Source organism: Piliocolobus tephrosceles, chromosome 18, assembly GCF_002776525.5.
Source record: "Piliocolobus tephrosceles isolate RC106 chromosome 18, ASM277652v3, whole genome shotgun sequence".
NCBI lineage: Eukaryota > Metazoa > Chordata > Mammalia > Primates > Cercopithecidae > Piliocolobus > Piliocolobus tephrosceles.
This window is the reverse complement of record NC_045451.1, coordinates 27,888,677-27,899,234: the sequence shown is the minus strand read 5'-3', so window position 1 is coordinate 27,899,234 and position 10,558 is coordinate 27,888,677. Positions and strand designations below refer to the sequence as shown.

The window sequence follows — 10,558 nt, the reverse complement described above, 5'->3', positions numbered from 1 at the left end:
AAGGAAGAGAACTTTCTCTGGCTGGAGTGAAAGACATGAGGCAGAAAGGGAAGTTGGAGCAATAAGACAAATTGACCTGATTTCTGGCTTTAAAGATGAAGGTAGCTGGGTGTGGTGGCTCATGCCTGTAATCCCAGCATTTTGGTAGGCCAAGGCAGGCGGGTCACCTGAGACCAGGAGTTCAAGACCAGCCTGGCCAAAATGGTGAAACCCCATCTCTACTAAAAGTATAAAAATTAGCCGGGCATGGTGGTGCGCATGTCTGTAATCCCAGCTACCCAGGAGGTTAAGGCAGGAGAATCACTGGAACCCAGGAGGCGGAGGCTGCAGTGAGCCAAGATCAAGTCACAGAACTCCAGCCTCCAGCCTGGGTGACAGAGCCAGGCTCTCAAAACAAAACAAAACACGATGAAGGGAGCCATGAGCCAAGTAATATGGGCAGCCCCTAGACATCGAGAACAAACCCTAACTGTCAGCAAAAAACCAGGGACTTCAGTCGCACCCTCTGAGGAAGAAATTTCCTGAGTAGTTTGAATTATCTCCATTCTTTAACTCTAACCCATATTTCCTCTTGCCTTTCTACTGATCTTTAATAATATGGCAATAGAGCCTATGGAATGTCATTTTAAAAAAGAAGAAGAGGAAGAAGAACAACAACAAAGATTGTGACCATTCCTTGAATGAATACAAAGTTCCAGTAAAGTTGAGTGTGCTTCTGACTCACTAATAATGCACTCACCCTTCCCCCAGCCCTCCACCCCCAGTGTTAAATGTTTTCAGAGTTAGGTGACTAATTCATCCTCTTCTCACAGCAGCTTCTGTAAAACCAAAATCTTGTTTGTTCCAAACTACCACGAGTTTCTTAAAAGAAAAGTCATAGTTGTAAGGTTATAGTTTTCTCATTTGTAAAATTACACTAAGTGACTCAGTTCTTGTAGGAGACAGAGGAAGGGAAGAGAAAGGCTTAAAAGAAGGCATTCATTCCGAATAGCACATTCTGCCATGTTACTATTTGTATCAGTCCCCTCAAGTTTCCAAATGTTTCTGTTTTCACACAACTATCTATTGTTGGGTGTAAGGCCTTTATATGAATCATGCTGTGTTCAACAAGCATATTCTTGCTTGCTATCAACCTCTCCCAACACACACACAATTAACTCCCTGCTTTGGTTCTCTCTCAGTCCAGGGAATATTTATCTAGTCAGCAAAAATCAAGGTTACTCCCCAAAAAGCATATTGCAATACCTAACAATTTACCAACATTGTTTGTTTGTTTTTGAGGGAAGAGGTTGTTCCCATTTATGAAATACATTACCATATGGAGGCCACTGTATTAGGTATTTTGTTAGCATTAATTCATTAAATCAGAAGGGAAAGTCAGTTGGAGGCTACCAACAAATGCAACAACAACAGACCAAGCTGCAGATGATCTGAATTTGTATGTGCCAGCCGTTCTGTTTCAAGAGTGGAATGAAATCACTAGACCAGCCCTCGTGGCTCATTCTTGGATATACATTCCCCATTGAGAATTCTACAGAAGCTACTGATACTACCCCAGGAGAAAGGCTCATCGTCATAAAATTGTGTGTGTAATGGCAAGAGTCTGGCAGGAACCTTGACTCCAGCGGAATATGGACCCCCGATGAGGAGTCCTGCACTGCAGCAGTGGTCTCAAAACTCCTTTGCTAATAAATCCTTTCTGAAACAAAAACGTATTCCCAAATTTATGGATATTTACTTACAAATTATATACATGTACTGTTCTACTAATATGTATATACAAAAACTCAAAAATTAGAATCACAAAAACATTAGATAAGAACAAATATTAAAAGGTCAGCTATTTTCCCACTCCCAGTGAATGGTTTTACACATGCCCTACATCAGGGACCCCAAGCCCCGGGCGGCAGCAGACTCATACTGATCTTCAGCCTGCTGGGAACCGGGCCACACAGCAGGAGGTGAGCAGGTGAGCGGGCATTCCCGCCTGAGCTCCGCCTCCTCAGATCAGCTGTGGCGTTAGACTCTCATTGGCCCACGAACTCTATTGTGACCCGCACATGCGAGGGATCTAGGTTGCACACTCCTTATGCGAATCTAATGCCTGATGATCTGAGGTGGAATGGTTTCATCTCAGAACCATCAACCCATCCCACCCTAGTCTTTGGAAAAATTGTCTTCCATGAAACCGGTCCCTGGTGGCAAAAAGGTTGGGTACTCTTGCCCCAGGGCCTATGGTCCCGTTGCATCTTGCTGCCAGACTTCTCAGAGCATCAAGTTCATGAGGCAAAAAGCTGAAAGTACTACAAATAAAACGCTAACCGTCAGATAAAAATAATTTTTAACATTCTGTGATTAAGAAGCTTTACCTATTCTCACCTCTTTTATAAGATAAATAATCCTAGTAAAGATTTCTCAGCGGGGGGGTTTACTGGAAAAGCTTTGACTAGTCACCCATAAAAGGACCAGATTTCCTCGGAAGAATCACTCAGCTTTCAGGCCACAGTCATACTGTACTTGTTAAACCAAACTGTGTTGCTTTTTGTCAGCTTAAGACCTGAGTGGAGAATAGTATTGGAAGGTTGCATGGCGTTCTAGAAACAGAAAACCTCTACATTCAAATTTCCCTCTCTAAATATTATTGGCTAGGATAAGTCATTTAACTTATCTGGGTCTTAAGATTCCTTAACTCATAAATAAGGAAAAGAAGAATATGTACATATTACATGGCTTACATGTAGATTAAAATTCAAAGATAACATTAATGGAGGTGAAAGTGTTCCATAAATTATAAAATGCTATATAAATGTGAGGAAATAAAAATCTTTTTGTTTTCCCATCATTAAAAGTCAAATAATTGAAAAAAGTAACTGTTTTCACATAAAATTTGCATGTACCGTTATAGAGAAAACCAGCATGCAAATTAAAATTTCAAAGCCTACTCCAGATCCTTCAAGGCATGCATTTTGACGGCCTGCTGCTCCAAGTCCAAATCCCACAGCTACTGCTAGCTAATTGGGTTTTAACTGACTGGTGTTCCCTGCCCGACCTGTGAACTTTGGGACCCCACCCCTCAGTTTGATGTCCCCTGTGCCCGAGAAACATAATCCAGAGATGTCCTTCATGGATTAAGTCATTGAAGATGACTTACACAAACAGTTTTAAAGCTTCAAAATTTATTGCTGTACATTTTCTCATAGCATTTACTATGGAAATACTAATAGTGCAAATACTTATTTTGGACTTCATAGCATTTGAGAAATCACAAAGCTTGTTTATATCTTTGCAATTATTTATGAAGCTCTATATTATTTTAAAAATCCAAACAATTGATCCTATATTCAAAGAGATTGTATAACACTCTCTAGATTGCCTTTTTAGACAAAAAAAAAAAAAAAAAAAAAAAAATACCCTGGAAGCCACCAAGGGCATGTCTTTCCTTTATAACACATACAGCTTCTAACACTTTTCCAATTGTATGACTCTTGTTCATTCACAGATTCATTCAACAAATATTTAATGACAAGCTATTACGTGCCAGGCACTGGGCTAGGCTCTGGGAACATTAGGATGAAAAAGCACAATCTCTGCTTTTACGGTGCTTACAGTCTAATAGTAGAAACAGACATGCAAAAAAAAATTACAATACAATACAATAAAGTGCTTCCATGGAGGTATTTACAAAGTGCAGTGGGAACTGGGAAGGGGGGAAAGAACATCTGCCTGGAGAAATCAGGGACAACTTCACAGAGGAGGTAGCCATTGAGCTGAGACTTCACCAATGATTAGGAATTCACCATGTAGATGGGCAGGCAAAGGGTGTTTCAGGCAAAGGGAACAACAGGTACAAAGACACGGAGGCCCAAGGGGCACTTCGAAGAAGCAAGTAAAGAGGTTTTTCTTGAGCTGAAGGTGCAATGAGGATAGTGGCAGGATGAGGCCAGACAGATAAGTAGGGATCAGATCATGAAGAGCCTTTTGACCATTCTTCCATTTATTCAGCAGTTACTGAGTGTTTACTAGGTGCCAGTCACTCAGCTAAGCGCTGGGGCTGTAACGGGAAATCAGACAAACACATCCTTGCTCTCAGGGAGCTTACATTCTAGTAGAGAAATAGACAAAAAGTCAACAAATAAATAAAATACAGATTTAGAAAATATCTACAAGGGAAATAAACAAGGTGCTGAGGCAGAATACAGTGTCACAGGGATAGGCGGTAGTTAGGGTTATTAGCAAATGCCTCTTGGAAAGGATGTAAAACTCACACCTGCAGGGATAGGAACAACAGTGTGCTCCAATGTGAGCACCCACTATGTGCCAGGCACTGTGCTACACACTTTAGAAACAGTCTATCTCACTGAATCCTCAAAACAACTCTATGAGGTAGGTATTATTATTCCTATTTCACTGAGGAGGGACAGGCTCAAAGAGATTAAATAACCTGACAAGTCACACAAATGGCAAAAAAAAATCAGGATTCAGACACAGGTTCTCCTAATTTAAAGTGCGTGCTCTTAAAAATCACTCTAAACGGCATACAAAGATAAGTGAGGGAAATAATACGGTCACATTTGCCTGTTTTGATGATCTTTCTGATGACTATATGGAGTGAAAAAAAGGGGGATGAAGAGAGGGAAGGGGAAGAAAGTGGACAGATGAGCAAAAAAGGAAGCCACTGAAAGTCAAGAGGACAGGAAAGGCAGTTCATATGAAGGCAGTGGTCGTGGGGATGGAGGAGATGTGGGGTGCAGTCCGTAGTTCTAATAGGATTGATGAGAAGTCAGAAGCAAGGGAAAGGGCAGCATTGTGCTCACTCCTGGGCTTCTGCCTTGGGCAGCTGGAGAAGATGGCTTGCTTTTACCAGAGTGAGGGAATGGAAGAGGGTGGTAGGTTTGTGGTGACCAGGTGATGAAGTTTTGAACACATTGTCTTGTGGGTATACTGGGAACACCCTGGACTTATGGCATGGTCCCCAAGGGACACCACATAATGGCTTTCATACCTTGTTCTCCACCTGAGCGAAGTATATAAGCAAAAAACCCCCAAAAAAAACACACACACAAAGTTTTATATGTGTAGACATTGTGTTTTTGCTTTTACAAGCTGTTTAGAAAAGCACATATATCTTGGCTGGATTGGTTTGTAAGAAGAACATATGATCACCAAGCTGAAGTTACCCCAACCCTGATCACAAATAAAGAATCACGGACTCGGGGGAGGAAGAGAAAAGCCCTTGGACATCCATTCTCACTAGTCACACTAGCTTTTAAAAAGAAATCACTATGATCCTTACCCCCACCCCAGTTGGGACAATCTGATGGGGCCAGGGCAGGCACCCTCTACCAGTTGGCCTCCAGGGTCTCCAAGTTTCCCTGCTCATCCACCAGCAGGACTGCTTTAAGGAAACTAATGGCCCTAGGGTCCAGGCATCAAAGTTGAGTGTAAATCAGGAATTCCAAGAAGTGTTTATGTAGTTTGGCAAAAAGGTCCAGGAAAAACAGCAGCCCAAACCTAGCCAGTCATATTGTTTTGACTATTCCCCTCTTCTTCCCTGCCTTGGGAACTGGAGGTAGTGATAATAAAATGTACAGGTGACACTCATGTGGAATTGGTCACACCCTTGACTGCATAATTTAGGGTCTAATTTTAAAAGAACTCAAGAGTAAAGAAATAAACACATCCTTCCTATAGAATGATTTCACTTTTGCTCTATCTCTCAAAATTTGTTTTAATTTCCTTATAACTACTCCCTCCCTTCCTTGGTATCAGATTAAGTATGTTTTGATTTTGGAACTCGTTTAATAATGTAATGCTAGTTTTCACAATTAAATATCAATATTTCAAGTGGTATGAAAGTTACACTCAAGAGTTTCAACAGAAAAAGAATGTTAATATTTTGGAGGCCAGGCCAGGTACAGGTTATGGTTTGTAAAGTATTGAAAACCCTTTCATTAAGCAACTCTGCCTAGAAGCTGCCTCTCACTGTAGCCAAGAGTCTGACCTGCACCTGTTAACTCAGTAAGCTACTGGACGTTAGAGAGTGAAAAACATTCTTTTTTTTTTTTAATGTCTTTATTTAGAAGTTAAATATAGATAAAAGATTGCATGGATGTCGCTTCAACAAGGATAAACTATGCTGTTTTTAAAAAACAATAAACATGGACGCCTTCTAGTAACACCTGAAGGGTACTTGTGTATCTGACTCACGCCCAAGGGAAGAAAAGGCCTTATTCTTATAGAACTATCAAAAGTCCAAGTCACAGGCAAGGAAAAAAAAAAATTACACATGCTAGATGATATTTAGCAGAAATTCTTAGAAATTCTGGTGAAAGCACGATTCTCACAATGTCCAGGGGCATAAATGTATGCGCTATCTTCCTCCAACTCCATGTCAAACCTAAGGCCCAGGGATCAGAGATGAATGTAAATCAGAGGAAGGCTAATGAGGGGTTCTTTATTGTGTGTGCTCTTCAACAGAAAGAATTCCAATCAGTCTGTGAATATAATCATTTATTTGTCTTTACAGTGATGATGGAAGAATGTACAGGTGTCCCCTTTCAATAAAGTATAAAAATATGTTTATATACAGTGAAGTCACAATAATCTTTAACTGGGAAATTTATTTAGAATTCCTGATCTGTTCTTATTAAAACTGTGGGGGAAACAAATATTTTATGTAAGTGCTACATTTCCAGTAGATTGCACCTGGCATCAAAAGCTCAGCTTCATCTTAGGGTCCTGCTTGATATTACAAAAGACTAATTTTAAGTCCTAGGACTCAAAATAAACATGATTTTTTGAATAATAGATATATACATCAAAAATACATCTAAAAAGGCATTGGTTAGTGCTATTAAAAAGCTCTATGTGCTCGGGTACATTTTTTTCTTACAGGCAAAAGCCAGTGGAAACATTTTTGTTCAATTTCTAGGAATTTTCTCTTGGGGAAAGTTGGTCGAAAGTTACCTGTAAAGAAAAAAAAAAAAAAAAAGAACAAACTTAAGTAATCCTGTGATTTATCAGGTGAGAGGTCAGCAATACTCAAAAAAGAATTAGAGACTGAATTCCACTTAGAACCATGTTTTTACAGCCTTGATGAACATTTACTTACAGCACTTCATAAATAAAAAGTGCTCAACATATTCCCTCATTGTTTCATTTTATTTTGATGATAACCTTTACTATCCTGTTAATTTTCCAAAGAAATCATATGCATTCTTCTATATGTTTATGCAAATATTTTCTAACTACAGTTATCTACATCAGAATAAAAAGAGAATTCAAAGGGCATACAAATGAAAGAGCAGAATAGATACAGAACAATCCAAATACATTTTGAGAAAATGTAGAAAAATTTCTACTCAAGATACTTTATTTTACTTCACAATTTCTTTCACATGAGAGCATTTACAGATGACAGGCATGTACTGAGTCTTCCTATTGTTTAACCTGGATGAAATGGCACTGTGCAACTGCAAATTGAACTATTTATGTATTTGATATCCTATCTCATGTATAGTTAAATATATTCACACCTTTGTTTTTATAGTCATCTTCTTCTTACAATCACTTCTAAAATATCCTGGCATTTCTCTAGGATTGTAAAATTTAAGTAACATAGTAAATTGCAACCTGCTATTTAACTAACCAAATAAATAAATGAATAAACATCCACCTTACTAATAAGGAGGATTAGAAAGAGCTGAGGCATGATGAGGCCAGCCAACCTGAAGGGACCTTGGTTATCGCTTATGAGCCTGTGAAGATGGCCATGTCCCACCCTTTACTAAGTCCTACCTTACCACAGGTTACCATGGACAGCTGATTAAGTCATGTGGTTGTGCTTTAGTTTCTTAAAACTTTTAGGTATATATGGTGTTATTTGAGTAAGGTAAATGTAATTTTCATAATTAAGAAGTACATCTAAATCCTTCCCAATCTACAAGTCTAATGGCTTAGTCTAATAATGCCATTCTCAAGTTTAGAAGATTGCATACATAATTCGAATCTCTCCCTACCTAACATGCCAAAATAATGGCTACTTTTAAAGAACTGATTAAAATTCTAATCATTCAATATTAGTTTGTTATTACTATTATCCACATTTGTGCAAGGCAATGAGCAGTTGCCAACTTCTATGTAAGTATAGTGCCAGTGCCTACAACACAGGCTTACTCAGGAATAGCCTTGATGCCAACCTGCAAAGTAATCCGTAAAGAAAGCAAAAGTTGGCTGGTGGTTCATGCTGTAATCCCAGCACTTTGGGAGGCTGAGACGGGCAGATCACCTGAGGTCAGGAGTTCAAGACCAGCCTGCCCAACATGGCAAAAACCGTCTCTAGTAAAAATGCAAAAAATTAGCCGGGTGTGGTGTCAGGCACCTGTAATTCTAGCTACTCGGGAGGCTGAGGCAGGAGAATTGCTTGAACCCGGGAGGCAGAGGTTGCAGTAAGCTGAGATTGCACCCCTGCACTCCAGCCTGGATGATAAGAGCAAAACTCCATCTCGAAAATAATAATAATTTTTAAAAAAGGAAGCAGAAGTCTAGTAAAACCTCAATTAGGTGACCCTTGATTATCTGAAATAATTTCATGAGAAAAGTCTAGAAAAAAACCAAAAAGCCCTGACAGAACAGAAGGGCTTTCTGAGAGTCCATTCTGAAGCAACAGTGCAGAAGCTGGATTAGGTGAGATCCAGATCTCTCTGCTCCAGAGACAGCATAGCTGAAGCCGTGGACAGTAGAAACACACTTCAGACCTCCCTCTGAAAGACTTCCAGCATTTTAAGTACACTCATCAAAGCCCATAAATACATCCTTGCCAGTTTGGAAAACAAAATCCAAGTATCAACACAGCATCTTCATGTCTTCAATAAGAGAAGAGAAAAAGAGCTAAAATAGCACTGAACTGGATTGAAATGATTTTTTTTTTTTTTTTTTTTTTTTTTTTTGAGATAGAGTCGCGCTTTGTCGCCCAGGCTGGAGTGCAGTGGCACGATCTTGGCTCATGCAACCTCCACCTCCCAGGTTCAAGCGATTCTCCTGCCTCAGCCTCCCAAGTAATTGGGATTACAGGTGCCCACCATCATGCCCGGATAATTTTTGTATTTTTAGTAGAGATAGGGTTTCATCATGTTGGCCAGGCTGGTCTCAAACTCCTGACCTCAGGACATCCACCCACTCAGCCTTTCAAAGTGCTGGGATTATAGGCGTGAGCTACCACACCCAGCCTGAAATGATTCTGTATGGTCAGGAAACTGTGACCCAGAAGTGCTGCCATGGATGGACATGTAAATGTAAGACATTATATGTACTATTGGATTTTGGTCTTGCTGTGGCATGAACCACTCCTCGATTAAGATAAAGGCACTCATGGAAGGGGAAAATTGTGTTAACAATTAAACTCACCCTCCGTGCAATCCCTACCCTTAGTCTCTTCCCCTACCAAACAGAGTTCCCTCTCACCCAGCTCAAGTGATAGCTCAAGTGAAAACCCTGAGGCATCCTTGCCACTCTCTCATTCTCACTTCCAGGCAGTCACCTGGTCACGTGATTCTCCAGCTACATCTCAGATGTACCCGTCTCTTCTTCTCCGAACCCATTGGCATGTCAACATCCTCCTAAAGCCATCATCATCTCTTGTGAGACTACTGCAGCAACACCTAATTGGTCTCCTTGTTTCCAAGCTTTCCCTACTCCAATCCTTGTATTCATGCAGCAGCCATAAGGCTCTTGCAAAGAAGCAAATCTGATCATGCTACTGACTCTTCAGTGATTCCTACTAATTTTCATAATCAATCTCAAGCAGTCATCAATCTCCCTAACAACCCACAGGTCCTAGGTGACTAGGTTCACCGCCCACACATTCCCCCCACCCCTCCCCAGACATACTACATTCCAACCACATGGATAATTTCTTCATTCCTTAAAGAAACCAAGTTCCTCCTTGCTGTTCCTTCTAATGGGAACACTTTTACCCAAACCTCCCCTGGCTCATTCCTATGTATCTTTCAGGCTCAACATAAATGTCACTTTCTCAGAGAGGCTTTGTTGACCCTTGACATCACATTAGCACCCCCATCTCTCCCTCTGTTTTGGCTTCAAAGGAAACAATAAATAATTGGTTTTGGGTTGGCAAAAAAGGAAGACATGGCCTGCCAAAATAAAGCAGGATGGAAGCCAGGAAGCAAGACGCAGCAGAAAGCCTTGGAGATCTGCATGTGCTCCTCTGAAGACAAGGTATGCCCACGGCACAGAGCAATGAGCCTGGAATGTGAGTTTGAGATAAGATCAAAATGTGCATTTTTGTTGTTGTTTTTTGAGTCAGAGTCTTACTCCATCACCCAGGCTGGAATGTAGTGGCAATCTCGGCTCACTGCAACCTCTGCCTCCGGGTTCAAGCAATTCTTGTGTCTCAGCCTCTCCAGTAGCTACAATTACAAAATTCCAGCTATTCTACCACACCCAGCTAATTTTTATATTTTTAGTAGAGACAAGGTGTCACCATGTTGGCCAGGCTGGTCCCAAACTCCTGACCTCAAGTGATCTGCCTGCCTTGGCA

The 10,558-nt window shown here is 40.5% G+C and overlaps 1 protein-coding gene across 1 annotated transcript in view; it reads right to left on the bottom strand.

The window, feature by feature from the left end:
- Nucleotides 1–6,492: 6,492 nt before the first annotated feature.
- MBD2 (methyl-CpG binding domain protein 2) overlaps nt 6,493–10,558 on the bottom strand; it is a 75,782-nt gene continuing 71,716 nt past the window's right edge. Inside the window, exon 7 of the mRNA XM_023207523.1 lies at nt 6,493–6,966. The gene's annotated coding sequence lies outside the window, so the exon portion shown is untranslated. The remainder of the gene's footprint in view (nt 6,967–10,558) is intronic.